Below are 22,094 nucleotides of genomic sequence, written 5' to 3' on the forward strand. Positions count from 1 at the left end.
GCCATAAGAGGATACAGTTCAGAAGAAACAGCCACTCTTGATGTGCGGTGGCCGATGGTAGAACAGCCATTTCACAATAGCCGTTTCACAGGTGCACAGAGTAGTGATGCAAAACTATCGATAGTACTATCGATAGCGCGCTTTCGATTGTACTATCGATAGTTAGTACTTTTGATTGTAGTATCGATACTGTCCACAGTATTTTTCATAGTTCTATCGATACTGCTATTAATAGCTGTATCGATACCAAATGAACCACGCGTGCCCACTGCATCCTAAACATGGTTTCCAGAGTGTTTGTTATGGAGGTGATGGCATGAGTAACTGGCAGGACTCGCCCATTTTCGCAGCCTGCGCGTCGCCGAGCTCTGCAGACGTTTTCTACGTAAAGTTACTGGAAAGAGTTCTAGTGTTGCGAATGTCCTAAGCACGCATGCAACAAGCATTTCTGCAGCGGTTACGTCAGCAAGACGACGTCTGCAGTGCGCGATGGTGTCGTATTACCCACCACAAGCGAAAGTCACTCATTTGGAGGACTCGAGTAGGCGCTCAAACTTGATCGTCTTCGGGTTATCTGAAGACCCGGATGAAACTGTGTCGGCACCAAAACAGAAAGTTGTCGATAAGTTTACTGAAAAGCTTAGTATCACCTGCCAGTTTATTGGAAGAATTCATAGGATTGGGAAACCAGGAAAACCAATGCCGGTCATAATATTCTTCCAGAACTAAAACGAGAAACAGGAAATTATGAAAAACGCATTCAAACTTAAAGGAACGGACATATCGGTTCAGAACGATTCTACGCGTGGAGACGCTCTCCAAAAGAGAGCTTCTTTGGGCTAGTGCCCTGCACGAAAAACTAAAAGGAAAGAAGGCCTCCCTGATAAACGATAAATTGAAAGTGGATAGTACAGTTTACGCGCGGGATGACGCCACAGTGCAAGAGTTGAACTGACCAGTGTGACGATTCGTGCGCGTACACCAGTGGCCGCACAAACCCGGTCAGTGACTCCCGGGAGGCGGCAGACCGCGCCATCCTGGCGGCGTGTCGCCACGGAGGGACAAGGCCACATAGCTCATAGGATGGCCGCCGACGACTCCTACCGTGGGGATTAAGCCTGCCACGAAGATTCCAGGGAAGAGCTGCGCGGAGTGGACCCGGTCAGCGACTTTCCCGGGAAGTGGCAGGCTGGCGTCGTGTCGCCACGGAGGGGGGCTCGACGCACAAGCGTTTGCGGGACGGCAGGCTGGAAACGCTGATTGGTCAAAAAAATATGACGACATACGCGTGACGTCATAGGTCACGTGATATTTAATGACGTCATGTCCGGTTGGGGACAGGCATGTTTTCCCTAGATTTTCCCCCGCCACCGCTCGTCAGCGGACGGGGCTGCTCGCGAGGAGCCGAGAGGCGAGGAGGCAGCGTGCACTGCAGCGTTGCCTCCTCGGCGTGTCCCCGTCATGTCTTTCGACCCGCCGCGGTGGCTCAGTGGCTATGGCGCTCGGCCGCTGATCCGAAAGACGCGGGTTCGATCCCGGTCGGGGTGGTCGAATTTCGATGGAGGCTAAATTCTAGAGGCCCGTGTACTGTGCGATGTCAGTGCACGTTAAAGAACCCCAGGTGGTCGAAATTTCCGAACCCCTTTCACTACGGCGTCCCTCATAGCCTGACTCGTTTTGCGACGTTAAAACCCCAATAAACCATAAACCCATGTTCTTCAGTGCGCGCGCGAGATTAAAAAGCGCACCTGTCGCGCTGCGCTGTCACACTGCATGCCTGCTTCCGTGCATTTCTTGCGGACTCCTTTCAGTCATACTTAGCTATACTTTGACCAAAAGGCTCCTTAAACAGTTATTTCAAGTTTTATTGCTATGTATAAAGAATATGTTTGTAGCAGGTGCGTGAGCCCGAACAAAAGAAAACTGTTTTTATTCCCCTTCAGTATTCCTGCTTATCGAGACTTGAGTATTTATATGTTGCAGTACATCTTTTTTCAGGCATCACAACTGATGTTTCGATGTGTTTGGTAATTGACTTCATTGTAGCTTCATACTTGCACCATTTAAACTCTGCACATAGCTCTTTTTTCACAAAAGGAAATGTGATTAGGTTTCTGAATAGAGCTGTGCACGGGCCGCAATTTCGAACCCGCGCCCGGCCCGGGACTTAACCTATCGACAGGAAGCCCGGCCCGACACTGAAGGACCCTGAGCACGCTCGTGCTCGGCCCGACCTGCAAAGCGGCGACGACACAAAAAGAGAATTTCAGGAAAATGAGTTTATTTCAATGACATTCAAATTTTGACCTCGCATTCCAGATCACAGTTTGGGATTATACACAAGACACAACGCATAAAGGTATAGATTTATCACTCTAAATATGCAAGTTGTTCATTGATGATGGCTTGATCGAAACAAGAGCGGCGCTCTTTCATTACGAATCCTGCGGCGCTGAAATTTTTCTCGCTGCTTGAATTGGTGGCCGCAACGGCTAATACTTCCATAGCAAGAGAAACGCTTGAAGTATGAAGGGGAATGACAGACGTGGTGTCGTAAGCCATGGATGGCGTGCCACAACAGGAAGACTTTTTGACTTGTTAGAGGATAAGCGAGCAAATAAGCGACAGGGCGGCGCTATACTGCGAATGCCGATGTGGCCGCGACGTCCCTGCTTGTACTATTCACGGGAAGGCACGGTGCTGTGTTCACTTTGCTGACAAGCGATTACGGCGAAACGCAGCACTGCGCCAGAATAGTACAAGCTGAGCCGTAGTGGAGGCGCCAGTGACATTCTTCTAATGCTTTTCATGTGGTGCCCCCCCCCCCCCCCCCCCCCCCTCCTTCGCTCTCGCCCGCGACTATTGTCCGTCTCCCCGGCCGGAACCTGCCGGGTAGGCGGACAAGAGAGAAGGCTGCCGGCTCTGCGGTGCGCTGCGAGTGGCGAGTGGAAGAATTTAACCTTTTCCCGATGTGCTGCTGCAGCGCTACTCCGTGACCCCGCGACCTCGCGTGCGCCGTACGCAGCCCTGCCTCCGCTTCCCAGAACCATCCTTTCTTCTTACAAGGCGCCCAAAACTGGTTGCTTTGCCCCAACGTTGGTACTTGCTAGAACGAAAAATGCGTTTCTAGCCCCAGCTAGCTTTTTTTTTTTTTTAGCGTTTGTACTATCTTCCCGTCCTTGTACATGCCCTCCTGGATGGTCTAGACACAAATCACTTCCTGCTGTGCATGCAAGACGCCCAGCGCACCACAGCCATATTCGCACTTCCACATATATGATACATGCTTTGCCCAACTTAGAGCCTTGGGCGTTTGGTTGTGAGTAACACCGTATGGCGCGTAATGCATTCCCATCAGGCAGAATTAAAATATGAGAAAATTCATCGCAAGATATATTTCTTTGTATTCTCCAAGTAAATTACTTCTATACTAACTCCTCCCTTCTGAAGTGACCAAAAGATAAAACAACTCAGCGTGTAAAAAAGGTGAATGCAAAAATACACTACTTTTGTGCAAAATTCACAGGAAGTGCACTTAAATTGCCACAAGTGCATGGCCAATTAAGGAAAAAAAAAACAAGGGCAAAGGACGGAGACGCACAACAGGAACACAGGACGACGCTGTGTTCTGTGTTCCTGTATTCTGTGTTCCGAGTTCTGTGTCCCCGTCTTTTGCGCTGGTTTTCTTTCTACAATCGTGAACCAATTAACTCGCCCAGCTCTCCACTCTACTGGACCAATAAGGCATCAAGCTTCACAGTGCATTAGTGTTATATCTTACGCTACATATTTTCGAATTGTTTTTGCTCGGCATACACGTCTTTCATTTGCTTAGGAAGAAAGCAGCGCAGTCAAGAAAGTTACTCCCTCCTGCCAGCGAAAATTAAAAAAATGCGGTTTTTTCAGCGCCAGTATAAAATCTTTGCATGCTGACGGCATGTTGAAATTTTCGTTAATGCACCGTAATAATTATCTCATGAAGCCCCAGCTCTTGTGGCCCAGGACGAAGAGTACGATGATTTATGGCAATATTTGAGGTGCATTTATGAGCCAAGTTCTTAATGCTCTAACGTTCTCCTAAGCAAATAAAACTGAAAATTGTGATAATTTTGATAATGCTTTATGGAGCTAACACTACCAGGACGTGGTAAATAAACAAAAAATAAATTCTTTGATAAAGGCCTGTACGTGCTGCTCATTTATTTCATGCTGTCCATTTTCTCAGTGCAGTGTCTTCTTTGATATGCATATTTCTGGCTCATTACATACTTTGCTTCGGTTCACAATTCTTCTTTTAGCTATATTTCATCCACTTTCCTGCCATAATCTCTATTCAAACGTAATTTGTGTAATTTTGCTTTGTCCGGGCTCCTGCAATGTTCTTTTTATTTTTATTTTATTTAGAACATACTGCAGGCCTACAGTAGGCCCAAGCAGGAGGGGCGAATACATAATATATGCAAAAAAGAACAGGTTTAGCAAAATTGAAAAATGTTAAATACAAGTTGTAACACAAAATACAGCAATAAATACAAGGCTCAGATGCAAAAGTATATATGAATGATGTGAAGACCTGTTTCAAGCTGTTGCACTATAATTCAGTCTAACCTCCTCGATCACGATCACCTAAGCCTTTCCTTATCTGTTGCCATACTTTTTTATGGAAACACTTAAAAACAAAGCACCATGATCTATTTCAGTATTGTTTTATTTGCCGATCTAATTTTTTCGAAGATAACATGGGATACCAACTCCCCTTTAATGTCCCCGTTCTCGTCTCGAAGTCGCGAATTTTTAGATGTGCGCTCAGTATTCTCGTTAGTGCATTTGTGCTCACAAGGGACTATAACAGCCAACGCGGCTAATACGCTAGATTTAATCCTGACAAATCGATCTGACATAGTCTCACCTATTACATACCTGCCAGGCATCAGCGACCACTTGCTAATGCACTATGACATTAATCTAGCCACTCCGAACACTAACAAAAAGAAAAAAAAATAATAATACGAGACTACAATGGAGCAAATTTTCAGGCGATAAATAATGAACTATTTTTTTTTATCGATGCTTTCCCATAGCTTTGGTGTCCGCAGCATTCAAACCAACTGGAGCATGTTCACAGCTATAATCACCCAACTCACAGAACAATACACTCCTGAACGCACTGCTACCACCCACTCAATAGCTCCCTAGTGTAATAATCACATTAAACGTTTATCTAACAAAAAGAAAGCCTCTACCGCATCGCAAAGTTCTCGCCAACTAGTGAGCGATCGGACTTCGTATTCAGCGGCTTCCAACATGTATGTTCAGGCGCTCAAAAGCGCTAAAAGCACTTCCACTCACATGTAACCACCAATGTCAAAAATTCTGGCGGGTCATTAATCCTTCCACCGACGATAGTTTTGCGTTATCTGACCCGTTAGGCGACCTCATCCCTTCCGACGTTCGCGTCACGATTCTTAACCGCGTAATCATTGACAACTTTACACCCATATCTGATGTATACATATGCCTACAACTCACCACTTCAACTATGTTTTCATGCCACCTATAACTGTTGCTCCTACTGGTGTGAATAAGCTTATTGATGGACTCAGTGTTCATTCCGCTCCGGGTTATGACTGCGTTACTTAAAAAGCACTGCAGCTTATTCGCCCATTATACTAACCAAACTTTTCCAGCATTGACCAGTCAACGCTGCTACTGAGTGGAAGATCGGAAAGGTGGTTACAGTCTACAAATCCGGCAGCAAAGCATCCCCTATTAATTATCGTCCCATATCCCTTACCAATACTTGACCCAAAATGTTCAAACATATAATATTCACCAACCTTGTTAACTTCCTTTCATTGAACAACTTTTTATGTCAGCGCAACATTGTTTTCGAAAACTTTACTCTTGCGAAACACAGTTAATATAGTTTACACATGCACTGCACTGTATTCTAGACCTATCATCAGTAACTGGCTGTATATTTCTGAATTTTTCAAAGGCTTTCGACGATGTATGTCACAACCTTTTGGCTCACAAACTAAAACATCTTAATATTGACTGTAACTTATTGAAATGGATTGAATGTCTACTTAATCGCTCACAATTAGTTATTGCTTACGGTTATAACACCTGTTTTACAGAGGTGTCTTCCGGAGTTCCACAAGGTTCAGTTCTTGGACCCTAGCTACTGTTCCTGATCTAACATTAATGATCCCCGCTCTCTTATGGATTCTCATATTCACCTATTCGCTGATGTTTGCGTCATTTTTAGAGAAATAACCAACACTAACAACCTTACATTACTTCAGTCAGTGGCGGTCACAGAGAGTGGTTTTAGGGGGAGCGGACAGACTGCTGTATATAAAAAAAGAAAAAATAGAAACAACGATTTTTCATTTTATTTGCACAAAAATTTGTTTGCGCTTTGTTATTGAAAAATAATTGGCGAAAGGTATAGACGTTATACCATTACTCAATCTTTGAATGTTAACGCTTACGCGAGCAATATTCATTTCGATACCAGGCGAAACGAGTCGACGTCTGAGATAATTGCCACGACATGTCCACTAAGGTCAAAGCACCTGCCCGGACATTTCACCAGTGGGGTTAGCGGCCTTCATTTATCAGTTCTGGGAAGTGGCTTAATTTGTTCTGCCCTCAGTCCCCAAGGCGGCTGGTCGGCGCTCCTTGTCAAGCCAGAAAGGGATGGTCCCCTCGCTTGCGTCGCTGTGTCCCTGGTGGGATAAAGACATGAATGGGTGGCTCCCCCCCCCCCCCCTCCCGCCGACGAGGTTGTTGGCCACCGCAACCGCAGGTAAATGGCACCGCCGTCGCCGCCGCGCCGGCGGCATGGCAAGACAACGGTGGCGGGAACTTGATTACTTTTGTATTTTGTAAATAGTGTACAAAGCTCTCCCCTGTCCTTTCTTGCTGTCGCTCCCCTCTATACTTCTCCTTACTATTCTCTCCCTTTCCCTGTCGTTTCCGCCGGCTGCAGCTCGGGTGCTTAAGATATTAGATAGCAATTGCCGCAGCCGGCAACACTCTTTTGCTTCCTTTTTTTTAAAAAAATAAACCACTACCGCCAAGGCAGGAACACGATACCTAACAACGTGTAGAACGTGGAATTGTGTGAAATAAGACAGCCGCTAACAAGGTGAACGTACAAAGCAGGGGACTACTTGACGAGACCGCCACTGACTTCAGTGCGAAGAATGGTGAATGCAGCTATATATGAACAAATGCAAAGTCATGCGTGTATCTAGAAAAACTTCCGTCCCACCTCACTACTACATCGATAACATTTCGTTGGAATCAGCCTCATCATATAAGTGCATCGGCGTCCACATTACTTATTATCTTAACTGGTCTCTTCATACCGAGAACATAATTGAAAATGCTAATCGCATGCTTTGCTACTTACGTCGCAACTTCTTTAACGTTCCTTCCAATTTGAAACTACTGCTTTATCAAACACTAATACTATAAAAACTCGAGCATGCAACACGTGTATGGCACCCTGCTCATGACTTCATTAATGATCTTGAGCTGGTGCAAAATAACTCTGTGCGTTTAATCCTTGTTAACTACAACCGCACAGCTATGCAGTCTAATATCTGCCTCCCATAACTGACATCGCGTAGAAAAGTGTTTCGTATCACCCTGTTCCACAAGCTGTACCATCATCCCGCTCTTCGTGATCACCTCATCCCCCGCACAATTTCTGTATCCCGCCGCATTGATCATGATCACAAAGTTGGAAGTATGTCATGCAACAGAAAATGCTGCTCGCAGTCATTCCTGCCGCGAACCTCATGCGACTGGAACCACCTTACCGCAGAAGTTGCCGGCACTGGAAATTACGAGCAGTTCCGCGTAGCACTAGCTAACATTGTATATTCAGGCGCTGTTTAATGTTCATGTAATCAACTGTATTTTTCTCTCAGTTTTAGTATATTTACCATTCCCCCTGTGTAATGCCACTAGCCCGTTGTGCTCTAAGCGGTGCGGGCCGGGCTCTATTATTTTACTTTCCTTTTAGACAAGCCCACCCTAACATCTGTGTAATGCCACTGGCCTTGAGGGGTAAATAAATAAATAAACAGAGTAATATGCAAGCCTCTCACACAACATTCACTAATATTTCTTTCTTTCTGTAATAACAATTTGTAGACAGCCTAAAGGCTCATATTTCACTGACGTGAAGGTTCATTTTTCAGTCACAGTTCCATACTGTAGAGCGCAGGATAGCGCTTGTGCTGCATAGTTATTCTTCTGTGTGTGTCATTGTAGGCGCTATTGTTTGTTTTCTCAAGTACTATGCACCGTGTATCCCAAACTGAAGTTCTTCTAAATCTTCTTTGATATTAGCAGTTGCAAATTCAAGCCTTCTGCAGGATTTGAAGGAGGCCCAAGGAGACGAGGACTAATTTTATGCATATGCAAATGTAAACAGCTAATATATCTGTACTATTGTAACTTGCATTCTTTTTTGCTTTATGTGCTGTTCTTATATTTCGTGCCATAATGCTGAATGTCGTGATTTTTGTATGTATTATAGTGTAAATTGATACTGTATGTCTGCTGTCAAAGTGTTTTCTTTTTCTTTACTGTAATGCGCGATTGTAATGTTTATCTCTTATATTGTTTGGTGTACTTTCCATGTTCTTTTAAAGTACCAACTTGTTTTTCCTACGTTCAAAACTGTCATCTAATGGTCCCCTGGGCCTTGTCAAGCTGTGTGCACAGCTTTTAGCCCAGGGTGACCAGCGAGATTTTTCTGGTAAATAAAGTGCATTGACTGATTTATTAATTCATTGATATGCAACTTACAAATGATTGGAAATGAGGGGAACATGTACACAGGGCGGAAAGCGCGTGGTCTGCCAGGAAACACTGAGGTGGCCCCGAGAAGGGCCTTTAGTAAGGACGACATCCGTTTTGTGCCTCTTCACTAAGCAGCGACGACACGGCGTGCGCAGTCCTCGTTTTGCACGAGCTGTCGAAGCAATCCTTGGTAAAAAAAAACACGAGGGAACAAAGTCGTGCTGTGTATGCAGATGCGATCGCCTCGTGGTTCCATTCACGGCGAACAACCATCCGGCAAGCCTGGCTCTTTCGACGGATTCAGGAAACGACTGAAAAGAACAAAAGTAAGGAGCGAAGAAAGGTGCACTGCTTACAGGTTAGAACACAAAAACAAAGCTAGGCGCTGCACTCGGTTAACCCATTCAACGAGGCGTGGCGTGAGCTTTAAATCCGATTTCGACAAGGCGTGAGAAGTCGCTAAAGAAGCAAAGGCACACTGCACTGAATGAATGATATAGATAGACTAAGCGCAAGACATAACTTCTCTAAAGCCACACTGCACTCGTTTAACCCTGCAACGAGGCCTAGCGCGGGTTCTGATGTCTGGCGCCGATTTCGACAAAGAGAGGGAACACGGCCGCGAGATTGATGCCCGCAATCTTCCAGGAAGCAATGAAGCGGCCCTGAAAAGGGCCGTTTGGAGCAGCTCTTCAACGTCAACCTACAGCGGCGTGGCGGCGAGCAGTAGGCCCAGCGTCCGCGGCGAACAATGACATCGGCTTCCGAGAAGCATATCCAGGGAACGACGCTGCAAAAAAAAAAAAAAGTTTCGTTACAAGCACCGCAATTTGGTGAGTCCTCAATGCACGAGAAAACTTGCGACAATGTAGTTCAGTCCTTACCTCAGGGTTGAGAATGCGCACCCCCGACAAGCGCGTCAGCGTAGCTGTCAAACGGCGGTCCTCAAAGCGCGCCTGATGCGGATCCTTGTAGTGCCGCGGCAAAAACTTTAAATACGAGCACGACACTAGCCACGTGCTCCTGGGGAAACGGCGAAAGCCGCAAGCACAAACTGCACAGAAATTTCAGCTGGCTGTCGCCGCCGAGCGCACCACGCACGAACGCCATAGCTGCACACGCCTCGAAACGAGCGCGCCGAGGATCACGAAACGAATGCGGCATGCCCGCTCACCACGCAGCACGCACGCGCGGCGCGGCGGGTGCACCTAGCGATTCCCCAGGCGCTCTAGGGAGAGGTCGAGAAAGGCGCGCTGACGCCACGTCCGGTTGAGAACGAGGGCGAAGTCAAAAAACGTCACGGAGAAGCGCATCCCATCGACCAATCAGCGTTTCCAGCCTGCCGTCCCGCAAACGCTTCTGCTCGACGCTGTCACGAAGATTCCAGGGGAGATCTGCGCGGAGGGAACAAAAGGAAGCGGCGAGCGGGCGGCGCCGCGGGGGCACCAGTGGCCGCACAAACCCGGTCAGTGACTCCCGGGAAGCGGCAGACCGCGCCATCCTGGCGGCGTGTCGCCACGGAGGGACAAGGCCACATCGCGCATAGGATGGCCGTCGACGACTCCTACGGTGGGGATTAAGCCTGCCACAAAGATTCCAGGGGAGATCTGCGCGGAGGGAACAAAAGGAAGCGGCGAGCGGGCGGCGCCGCGGGGGCACCAGTGGCCGCACAAACCCGGTCAGTGACTCCCGGGAAGCGGCAGACCGCGCCATCCTGGCGGCGTGTCGCCACGGAGGGACAAGGCCACATCGCGCATAGGATGGCCGTCGACGACTCCTACGGTGGGGATTAAGCCTGCCACAAAGATTCCAGGGGAGATCTGCGCGGAGGGAACAAAAGGAAGCGGCGAGCGGGCGGCGCCGCGGGGGCACCAGTGGCCGCACAAACCCGGTCAGTGACTCCCGGGAAGCGGCAGACCGCGCCATCCTGGCGGCGTGTCGCCACGGAGGGACAAGGCCACATCGCGCATAGGATGGCCGTCGACGACTCCTACGGTGGGGATTAAGCCTGCCACAAAGATTCCAGGGGAGATCTGCGCGGAGGGAACAAAAGGAAGCGGCGAGCGGGCGGCGCCGCGGGGGCACCAGTGGCCGCACAAACCCGGTCAGTGACTCCCGGGAAGCGGCAGACCGCGCCATCCTGGCGGCGTGTCGCCACGGAGGGACAAGGCCACATCGCGCATAGGATGGCCGTCGACGACTCCTACGGTGGGGATTAAGCCTGCCACAAAGATTCCAGGGGAGATCTGCGCGGAGGGAACAAAAGGAAGCGGCGAGCGGGCGGCGCCGCGGGGGCACCAGTGGCCGCACAAACCCGGTCAGTGACTCCCGGGAAGCGGCAGACCGCGCCATCCTGGCGGCGTGTCGCCACGGAGGGACAAGGCCACATCGCGCATAGGATGGCCGTCGACGACTCCTACGGTGGGGATTAAGCCTGCCACAAAGATTCCAGGGGAGATCTGCGCGGAGGGAACAAAAGGAAGCGGCGAGCGGGCGGCGCCGCGGGGGCACCAGTGGCCGCACAAACCCGGTCAGTGACTCCCGGGAAGCGGCAGACCGCGCCATCCTGGCGGCGTGTCGCCACGGAGGGACAAGGCCACATCGCGCATAGGATGGCCGTCGACGACTCCTACGGTGGGGATTAAGCCTGCCACAAAGATTCCAGGGGAGATCTGCGCGGAGGGAACAAAAGGAAGCGGCGAGCGGGTGGCGCCGCGGGGGCGGCGTGGGGCAGCCGGCGGCTACGGCGAAGGTGGAGGCTGCAGAAAGAAAGAAGCAAAAGGCTTAAAAAGGGGGAGCCGACGGGAGGAAGGGGCAGAGAGGGACGATTCGAACGAGCGGACGAGACGGAGGAAGGCAGAAGACCGGGGCCGCGCATCGACCAGGGAGCCCGGGGTCTAGCCTTCGCCCACGTTCGACCTCTGACAGCACGCTTCCACGCCACCAGCTCCTCCAACGTCTGGCCGAGAACGAGAGCTGCACAGCCGCAAAGAGTCCCCAGCCCGGCCGCAGAAGACATCCAGCCATTCGTCGAGCCCGTGCCACGACAAGCTGACTGAGCCCCGACGTGGACGAGCCCTACTGCATTTCCCGTAAGCGGCATCAAGCCAGATCCATTAATTAAATCATATTCTAAAATCATTCTTGGAGTCTGTGCATCAATCTCCTCATGCTCAGTGTGGACCCAGGGCCAATTTAAGAAACCGGTCCATCACATTTATGTCACAAGTGGGGTCCACACTTAAATCATTGCGCAAAAGCTGGATTGCACCCCCAGCGAGAGGAGCTTGAGGCGCTGACTATTCGGTCTAAAATGGATGCGGCCCACTCGAGTGCACAGCCCTTTGGGGCAAGCGTATTTGCTTTGTCAAGCATGGTGGAGAAATTCACTGGCGACGGTCAGGGGCCGTCTATTGTTGAATATTTTGACATGTTAGAGCAGGTGTGCAAAATGGGTGGTTTAAATGATGCACAGCAGCTGGGAATGGCGAAATGTCGCATGTCTGGAGCAGCACATAACTTTGCCTGGAGAGATGAGGAAGTCAGGAAGGCTGGCACGGTGACTGAATTCAAAACCCTGGCGTTCAAATATTTCGACAGGGAACCTTCCAGCGTAAAACTCAGGCGGTTCCTCGACGCTCGACAGGGGCCAAAGGAAGACGCACACGCGTTTGCCTCCCGCCTTCGCTTCCTGGGGAATGAAACCCTAGCGCGAGAACCGGGACCTGATAGTGTGAGGCAAAAGTACGCTAAAGAGCTGCTGCTGGAGCAAATGAAGTCACAGTTCCTCATTGGCCTGAGGGATCCAGTGCGCAGGTTTGTCTTGTCTAGAGCACCATCGACTCTTGAGGGAGCGACAGAGGCGGCCGTAGAAGAGGAGCGTAATGAGCTGCTGGTCTCTAGTGAGGAAAGGGTGCGGCTCGTAACGGAGCTAAAAAGCGCAAGCGCTGACGCGGGCGTTATTCAGTTGACTGATAGGCTAGATCGGCTGGAGGCGCTCCTTGCTGAAAGCGTACAGCCGAACAGCAGGAGCAATTTTAAGGACCGTGAACGGAGGCAGGCTCGCTGTTATGCTTGCAAAATTTACGGTCACATTACTAGATTTTGTCCCGAGCTAAACCGCGAATCGGGTGTATCAAATGGGCAGCGGCGTGCACAGACCGACACGGAGAGGGAACAAAGAGCCACCGCTCCGAAGAAACTCGTAGAGTCCCCCGCAGCCGAGCCGGTTGAGAAAGGTGACGGTAGTTGTGCTATTATAAGCGTTTTTGGAGAGTCCTGTCCGATTGCCAAATTCGTGGTAAACGGGGTCACTTGCAAACTTTTGGTTGACACTGGCTCCCGGATAACGCTCCTCAAGGAAAAGTTTTTCGATTTACTGACAAGGAGGGGAGACAGGCAGGTGCAATAGGCCCGAGAATCTCCGAAAGTGCGCTTCGTGGGGATTACTGGAACTGATCTCGGCACAGGAGGATTGTACCTTTTGCGCTTCACAATTGGGAACAGTAGCTTTGACCATCCAAGCTACATTTGTTCAGACGCGGTGTCGCTGCCGGATGACATATCGGGCCTCGTAGGTCAGGACCTGTTGCGGCAACATGGCATCGATGTCATACTAAGCCAAAACTGCCTTTCCTGTCGCGGAGCTTTGGTCCCATTAGCAAACCGAGAGGCTGAGTACGTTGCACGAGTGGATTGTGGGGAACAGAGCGCGGAACAATGCTCGCCAACACATGCAAGTGTTAGCGTTAGGGCAAGGAGAGAAACGGTAGTGCCGCCTCGGTCTGAGATAGAACACAAGCCAGGCAGGGCGCACACAAACGCGGACGCATTAAGTGGAGCTAATTTGGTGCGCACTGTGAATGAGCTTCTTCCAGCTATAGATACAGACGACCTCCGCACCGAGCAGCGGAAGGACAAGGCGCTAGAGAAAATATTTCATGCTGTTTCGGGGGGGATCGCCCGAGACCCCGACAACTGTTACTTTGTTGACAACGAGGGGACACTACGGAAGCGCACCCGGCCCACGCGGTCAGGAAGGCAGGCTGGCCAAGTATGGGAAAGAGTGGTGGTGCCACGGTCAATGGTGACGCACATCTTGAGAGTTTTTCACGATGCCCCGTACGCGGGCCATCTGGGAGTAATGAAGACGCAATGGAGGTTGGAGCGTTACTATTACTGGCAGGGCATGCGTTCCGACGTTAAAGAGTACTGCGCTAACTGCCGTTCTTGCCTGGAAAGAAAAACTCCGCTGACGTCTCCATTGCAAGTGGCCCATGACGTAACAGTCGAAACATTACGGGATGCAGCCGACAAAAGGAAAAGGCGGTTCGACTCTAGGGCTAGGGCGGTTCCTTTCAAGGTGGGAGACAGCGTATATCTTGAGTGCGTGCAGGTCAAGGCAGGACTCGCCCGTAAGTTCACGCCCAAATGGAAAGGACCTTACCGCGTAGTAGAGCAGCTATCGCCGGTTAATTTTCGGATTCGGCATATCGCAGGGGCATCGACAGCTGTAGTTCACGCTAACAGGTTAAAGGAAGCACCAGCATGCTCGCCTCTTTCTAAAACGGCTACCTCAAGGGGACAGGAGGGGAGGACGATCTTCGCACGGAGCCCGCCATTGTAAACCACCCTGCATTGCAGAAAAGCGGTCAGAGCAGCCAGCACAAAAAGTTCAGTCCCTGTGATGAACTGGAACACTTCATGAAGTCGCAGCTCGGAAGCGCCCTCCTTGAGGAGGAGGCAGCCAATCTGGCAGCCTGATTCCACGGACAGCAGCCGAACAAGCTATGTCAGCTGAACCGGTTCCTGCTCCCTCTCTCATTCCAGCAGCCAGGTACTACCTACGTAGCAGAGTAGTGGACAGGGGGGTACCTCACTAAGTCTGTATTCCCTTTTGTTTTGTTAGGTACGGTACAAGTGCGATTCTTTTAGTTTCGTTTTGTTTGTTTTCTTGTTTGAAATCTTGTAAATACTGTTAATTATTATTTCATTGTGTGCACTCGAGTGGTATCTACGTGAAAGAATTGTTCTTAAACTTCGGTCTGGCTCGATGCTCGTTGGGAAGGAGGGCGTGATTTTCGTGCAGTCCTGAACAGCGTGCGCGCCCGTGTGTGTGTGTATGTGTGAGTGTGCGGTGAACTCCTAATGTTCGATGAACATTCTTTTTAAGAAGGAGCGGATGTGACGATTCGTGCGCGTACACCAGTGGCCGCACAAACCCGGTCAGTGACTCCCGGGAGGCGGCAGACCGCGCCATCCTGGCGGCGTGTCGCCACGGAGGGACAAGGCCACATAGCTCATAGGATGGCCGCCGACGACTCCTACCGTGGGGATTAAGCCTGCCACGAAGATTCCAGGGAAGAGCTGCGCGGAGTGGACCCGGTCAGCGACTTTCCCGGGAAGTGGCAGGCTGGCGTCGTGTCGCCACGGAGGGGGGCTCGACGCTGTCACGAAGATTCCAGGGGAGATCTGCGCGGAGGGAACAAAAGGAAGCGGCGAGCGGGCGGCGCCGCGGGGGCACCAGTGGCCGCACAAACCCGGTCAGTGACTCCCGGGAAGCGGCAGACCGCGCCATCCTGGCGGCGTGTCGCCACGGAGGGACAAGGCCACATCGCGCATAGGATGGCCGTCGACGACTCCTACGGTGGGGATTAAGCCTGCCACAAAGATTCCAGGGGAGATCTGCGCGGAGGGAACAAAAGGAAGCGGCGAGCGGGCGGCGCCGCGGGGGCGGCGTGGGGCAGCCGGCGGCTACGGCGAAGGTGGAGGCTGCAGAAAGAAAGAAGCAAAAGGCTTAAAAAGGGGGAGCCGACGGGAGGAAGGGGCAGAGAGGGACGATTCGAACGAGCAGACGAGACGGAGGAAGGCAGAAGACCGGGGCCGCGCATCGACCAGGGAGCCCGGGGTCTAGCTTTCGCCCACGTTCGACCTCCGACAGCACGCTTCCACGCCAGCAGCTCCTCCAACGCCTGGCCGAGAACGAGAGCTGCACAGCCGCAAAGAGTCCCCAGCCCGGCCGCAGAAGACATCCAGCCATTCGTCGAGCCCGTGCCACGACAAGCTGACTGAGCCCCGACGTGGACGAGCCCTACTGCATTTCCCGTAAGCGGCATCAAGCCAGATCCATTAATTAAATCATATTCTAAAATCATTCTTGGAGTCTGTGCATCAATCTCCTCATGCTCAGTGTGGACCCAGGGCCAATTTAAGAAACCGGTCCATCACACCAGTCGTCAGTCGTGTTCAGGCAGGGAGTGCCGCTAGCCCCCCAGCGATAAGAACCTACGCGTGCTGAACCGTAATGCCCGTAGTATAGTAAATAAAAGCAATCAACTAGAAGCCCTAATCTTAGATTATAATCCGCATATTGTAGTCATCCATGAAACTTGGCCGAAAGAAGAAATAGATGATGCTGATGTTTTTTCCCTCTACGTATAGCATACAGGGTCTGTTCTGAAAGTACTAGGACTGGTTTTTTCCTGGGCGAACGGGCGGATGAAAGGCGGTCTGCGCGCAAAGTATGGGTGAAGGGGATATCGGGAAAGCTGCGAAAAATCGGCAGTCGGCTCTCGGCCGTTGAGGAGAGCAGGTCGCTTGTTTTGTGAACCCCTGTTGAAACGCCCCGTAACGCAGAGTCATGGAGCGTTTACTCGATCAGCGATATGCGATCAAATTTTGTGTAAAGCTTGATAAAAGGGGCAAAGACACTCACTACATGATTAAGGAGGCCTACGTTGATGCTGCCATGGGTAGATCAGGTGTTTTTGAGTGGCACAAGCTGTTCTGAGAAGGTAGAGAAAGAGTGGAAGACAACGACCACTCTGGACAATCTTCGACCAGCAAGACCAACGAAAATGTGTCGCGAGTGAAAACTTTACTGAACAGTTATCATAGGATGAGTATCAGAATGATTGCTGATGACTTGAGAATTCCTGAAACCCAAGTTTCTGAGATCGTGACAGAAAACTTAACCATGAGGAAAGTGTGCGCGAAGTTGGTGCCGCGAGTGTTATCAGAGGAGCAAAAGGCCAGCTGGAAAGCGATCTGCCAGGATCTTCCTCATCATGTGAATGATGACCCCGATATTCTGACCCTGACTTTCTGAGTGACCTGTGACGAGAGGTACGTGTTCGAATACGGCCCGGAGAGCAAGCGCCAGAGCTCACAATTGCACACCCCTTCTTCCGAACGCCCCAAGATAGCGCGAATGAGCAAATCCAAGCAAAAGTCCATGCTCATTTGCTGCTTTGATCGACATGGAGTCATCCACAAAGAGTTCGTACCACCCGGACAAATAGTAAATGCAGTTTTTTACGTAGGAGTCTTGAAAAGACTGCGAAAACACATTGTTCGTGTCCCAGCGATTTCCAACAATTGGCGGCTGCACCATTACAACGCGCAGAACCACACAGCGTTCCGTGTACTGGAGTATCTTGCCCACCACAAGGTGGCAACGCTGTATCAGCCCCCCTATAGCCCCGACTTGACCCCGCCAGACTTTTTTCTGCTTTTTAAAAGTTTTTTTCTGCTTTCGAGACTAAAATTGACGTTCAAGAGGAAGGATCACGGATCGGTAGAGGCGGTTCAACAGGCCGTAACGAGGGAGCTAAACATCACTCCGGCCCAGGCGTTCGTGGAGGCGTACGAAAACTGGAAAACTCATTGGCAGCAGTGTGTGGATGCGGAAGGGTGCTGCTTTGAAAAATTATAATAGTTTGTACTATTCTCATGAATAAAATTTAGAAAAAAAATGAGTCCTACTACTTTCAGAACAGACCCTGCATACCGCTGCGATAGGCTATCAAGAGGTGGTGATGTTGCTGTCTTGGTGAAGCACAGTATTCAAGCTTTTGTGTTACCAAATCTTCATGATCACGAGAGCATCTCTTTAAAGCTATGCTGCTGGGGCCAGTTTTTATTGTTATTCACGGTTTACCGACCACCTGATTCGTCACAGCGGTTTTTCTCTGACTTGGCTGATCACATGGCCAAATTCACTCATGATAAGATTATTATTCTTGGCGATTTCAACCCGCATGGAGTTTATTGGAATTGTCCTGTTTCCAGTTCCGGCCTAGGCACGCATGGCATTTTTGATATTATGTTGCAATACAACCTTCAACAGGTGGTTACACAACCAACGCGTGTCCAGGGCACTTGTGCCTCTATACTTGATCTTGTTTTTGTTAGCCGATTTTTTGCCAATTTTTTCGTCTCGGTGGAAAGTGGCCTTTCTGACTACAGTATGATGTATTTCTCATGTAGCATTCAAAAACCTCACAACTCTCCCCATGCAAATCCTGTTTATGTGAAAGATTTTTCGCGTCCCAGGGATGAAGGCGTACTTGATTACCTTGATCTATACCTGAGTGATTTTCAAGGAAATGACGTGTCTGTACTATGGAATCAATTTAAAGAAATCTGCACGCATTGCCTAAAATTTTTTTTCCCAACAAAGTAAAGAAAACACGCAAAAATAATTCCTGGATTCCGTGTAAAATCCTGCATCTAAAACGACAACTGAAGCGATTAAAACGAACATGTGCCTGCCGAAACGCTATTGAAGGTGCGCAAGGTGCTCTACGACAGGCTGTGGGGCAATCAAAACGTCATTATTCTGAGCACACGCTACCAAGCTTCATTCAGAGTGCTCCGCAGAAGTTTTAGAGACACTTCTGCAGGAAAAAACAAACTGTCGACAAAATTCTGCCCTATGGTGCTCTTATCAACGGTAAAACAAGCATTGCTGAGCATATTAACAGATATTTCTACATTGTCTTCACAAATTCAAATTGAGACTTATGTCAACCTGGTGTATCATGTCATCCCGAACTAAGCATTGTATTGCCGTATTGCAAGCACTGTATTGCAGGTGTGTTTTCAAAGTTGTTGAATCCGGAAACGAAAGTGTCTCCTGGTCCGGACGGAATTCCAGATATGTTATTGCGCCGTTATAGAGAAATTTTATCCCAATTTCTAGCCATAATATTCCATGCGAACCTATCAACCGGCACTCTTACTTCGGATTGGAGAGTTGTGCTGATTGAGCCAATGCAGAAAAAAGGTACAGCCTCATCTGTTACTAATAATTTTCATTCAAAATCACATTTTCTTCTAGTAAATTTATTGAACACATTGCAGCCACTTATATAACTTCTTTTCTAAATGACAGATACATTCTATCGCCACACCAACATGTATTTAGGAAGGGCTTTTCGGCCATCACTCAATTAACATCTGTAGTTCATAGTTTTGCTGACATTCTAAACAAGTCAGAGCAGATGGACGTCATTTTTAGAGACTTTAAAAAAGCTTTTGACCTTGTTTCACATGCCAAACTAATATATAAGCTTGAAAATATCGGGCTTCCGTCTTTTATTACTTCCTGGGTTTCTGCTTACCTTTCTAACCGCGCCCAGTTCGTCAGTATTGATGCCCATTGTTCCAATTACCTTCCGGTCACTTCTGGCGAGCAGCAAGGAAGTGTGCTTGGACCATTACTGCTTTTGGTCTACATCAATGACATTGTGGATGTAGTTAGTGAACCAGCGCAAATTAGGCTTTTTGCCGATGACTGTGTTTTGTTTCGTGAGATAACATCCTACAAAGACCAAGTAATTCTTAATTCTAACCTTCACAACGTTCACTCATGCTGCAGTCGGCGGAATTGATGCTGATGTAAACAGCATCAATGCCATTGACAAAATTGCTTATCGTTAGCTGTTGAGTTGTTTTTTCTTCTTCTTTACTTTGTTCTGTTACTCTATGTTAGTTTTCTGCGATGTAATTTGCCGCGCTCATTTTTATGTATTTTTAGCCCGTCCTGCTTAGACCAATCTTCTTCAAGTCTGCAGTATTCTATAAATAAAATAAAATAAATAAATAACGCAGACATCGAGACAAAGCAAAGCGGGCCTCACTTTCGAAAATGTCGTGCAGACCAGCCTAGCAATGGAATCAGCAAAAAAGGATGCTGGGGAGATAGCTCAAGTTACCACGAGCATCACTTTCTAGACTCTCTCGGGGCGCAACACCTGGTACCGCTGCGGGGATGCACACCTTGCATCCGAATGCAAGCACAAGAAGACCAACTGTAGTTATGGTCACAAGCGAGGTCACTTGGCGAAAGTTTGTAATACGAGACGAGAGGACAGCCAAGCAACAGTCCTCCCAAGCCAAGTTCGTTCACCTCACGAAACACGAAGTCGCCAACCAACCGCCACCGCGTGAATACTGTCCGCGGTGAAGACGCCGCTACAATTTCGTCTTCCGAAATTTCGTCTTCCGAATTTCGTCTTCCGAAATTGTTAACAGGAAGAGCTACGCGGAGGCTGCCTCCCCCCGTGGAGGGGCTGACAAGGTCTGTGCACTAAGTGGGATGCGCAAGTGTCAGCCAAAAACGAATGACTCGCAAAGCTTTGGACGGGCTGTCCCCTCCTGTGAGGGCGCAGCCACCTTGCGCGTGCCGAAGGGGCCTCCCTTTTTGGGCAAGCCCCGCACCGCGATGAAGGAGAACCACGACTTTGCTTCGTCTCCGTCTGACTGTAATGGAAGCGGCTCCCCCGTCGGGGATACCGCAATCATATTGTGACGCCCATGAAAAGGCGATACCTATTCTGCATGGTCGGCGTTGCTGACTAAGCCGAAGTTGAGGAGAACGAGGTTGGTGGCGTCTCGTGCTCGGCAAGCGGACCCAGCTGTTTTCAATCTTCCGTCTAGGTCTTAATAAACCCCTGGGCGTAACATCTTGGTGGAGGTGCTGGGTATACTTGTTCCTCGAAGACGGATCCTCTGCTTCAACCTCGCCGGAGTCGTCGCCTTTCTGGTCTGCCGCCTTATGTGCTTATGATGTCCCTGGACGGCATATATCTCCTTGCAAGTCGGCATATATCTCCTTGATCCGATTCCGAAATCCTATCATGGGAACCGCTGGATAGTGGTTTGTGTCGATTACCTTACTCGTTATTGGGAAACGGCAGCCCTACCCGCGGCTACAGCATATCATGTGTCCTCTTTTCTGCTACGCTTCATAGTTCTGCGTCATGGACCTCCAAAAGTTCGTGGACCTCCAAAAGTCGTGGAGCAACTTCTCCGTTCCTGCGCATCGCATTTTCGCCATTCCTCGCCTTACCATCCCCAGACGAATGGATTCACTGAGCGCACGAACCGCACGATCACCAGCATGCTGTCAATGTATTCAAGGCACAAGAACTGGGACAGCGTCCTGCCGTTCATCACGTACGCGTTCAATACCGCGCGCCATAAGACTACTGGCTACAGCCCATTCTTTTTACTCTATGCTCTCCCCCCACGCTACACCCTGGACACCATACTACCATTTTCTAACGAGCTTCCTGAAGATTCCTCCATCACTGAGACACTCTGTCTTGCCGAAGAAGCCCGGCGCCTTGCGCGCCTTCGTGTTTTCGCCTCCCAAGATCGGTCCAAAGCGTGCTATGGTGCCCGCCGACCTCACGTCACTTACAGGCCTGGCGATTTGGTCTTGTTGTGGCGGCCTATCAGAAAGCGAGGATTGTCTCAGAAGCTGCTGTGCCAATACGATGGACCGTATGTCATTATTAAGAAATTTAGCGAGCTCAATTACCGCATAGCTCGTCTGACGGCAAGCGGCCGTCGTTCAGCGCGAATTGAAGTCACTCACGATGCCCGGCTGAAGTCCTACCACTCCCGCGGCGCTTCTCAACTCGCCCAGCGGGCTTCGGCTGCGTAGGGGGAAGTGTGACGCCCATGAAAAGGCGATACCTATTCTGCATGGTCGGTGTTGCTGACTAAGCCGAAGTTGAGGAGAACGAGGTTGGTGGCGTCTCATGCTCGGCAAGCAGACCCAGCTGTTTTCAATCCTCCGTCCCAGTCTTAATAAACCCTGGCCCTGGGCGTAACACTATTCAGCCGGGAAGAGCTCCTGAGGGCCCAGCAGGCCGATTCTTTCTGTAGAGACATTAGAAGTCGTTTGGTTGAGACAGAGCGCCGTAACGTTGCTGGCGTTGCAACGAGTGCGGAAGGGCCCAAGCCAGCTTGCATTGCTGACAGCCCCGAGGATTCGTTTCTGCTGGACCCGGATGGGCTCCTGCTGAGGTATATCGCTACCGACGATGAGTCCATTGATCCGTTTAAAGTAGTGGTACCCGAAAATCTGAGATGCGCCACTTTGCGTTATGCTCACGACGAGCCACTGGCCGGACATCTGAGCGGCTCAAAAGTCTTTGCAAGACTAAGCCGCACTGTCACCTGGCCCGGCATGAAGC

The 22,094-nt window shown here is 49.9% G+C and overlaps 1 protein-coding gene across 7 annotated transcripts in view; it reads left to right on the plus strand.

Moving 5' to 3' along the window:
• LOC149325761 (uncharacterized) overlaps window positions 1-22,094 on the plus strand; it is a 180,305-nt gene that overhangs the window by 95,594 nt on the left and 62,617 nt on the right. The window lies entirely within an intron of this gene.

This window comes from Amblyomma mixtum, chromosome 10, assembly GCF_055824585.1.
Source record: "Amblyomma mixtum isolate Tamu chromosome 10, ASM5582458v1, whole genome shotgun sequence".
NCBI classification, from domain to species: domain Eukaryota; kingdom Metazoa; phylum Arthropoda; class Arachnida; order Ixodida; family Ixodidae; genus Amblyomma; species Amblyomma mixtum.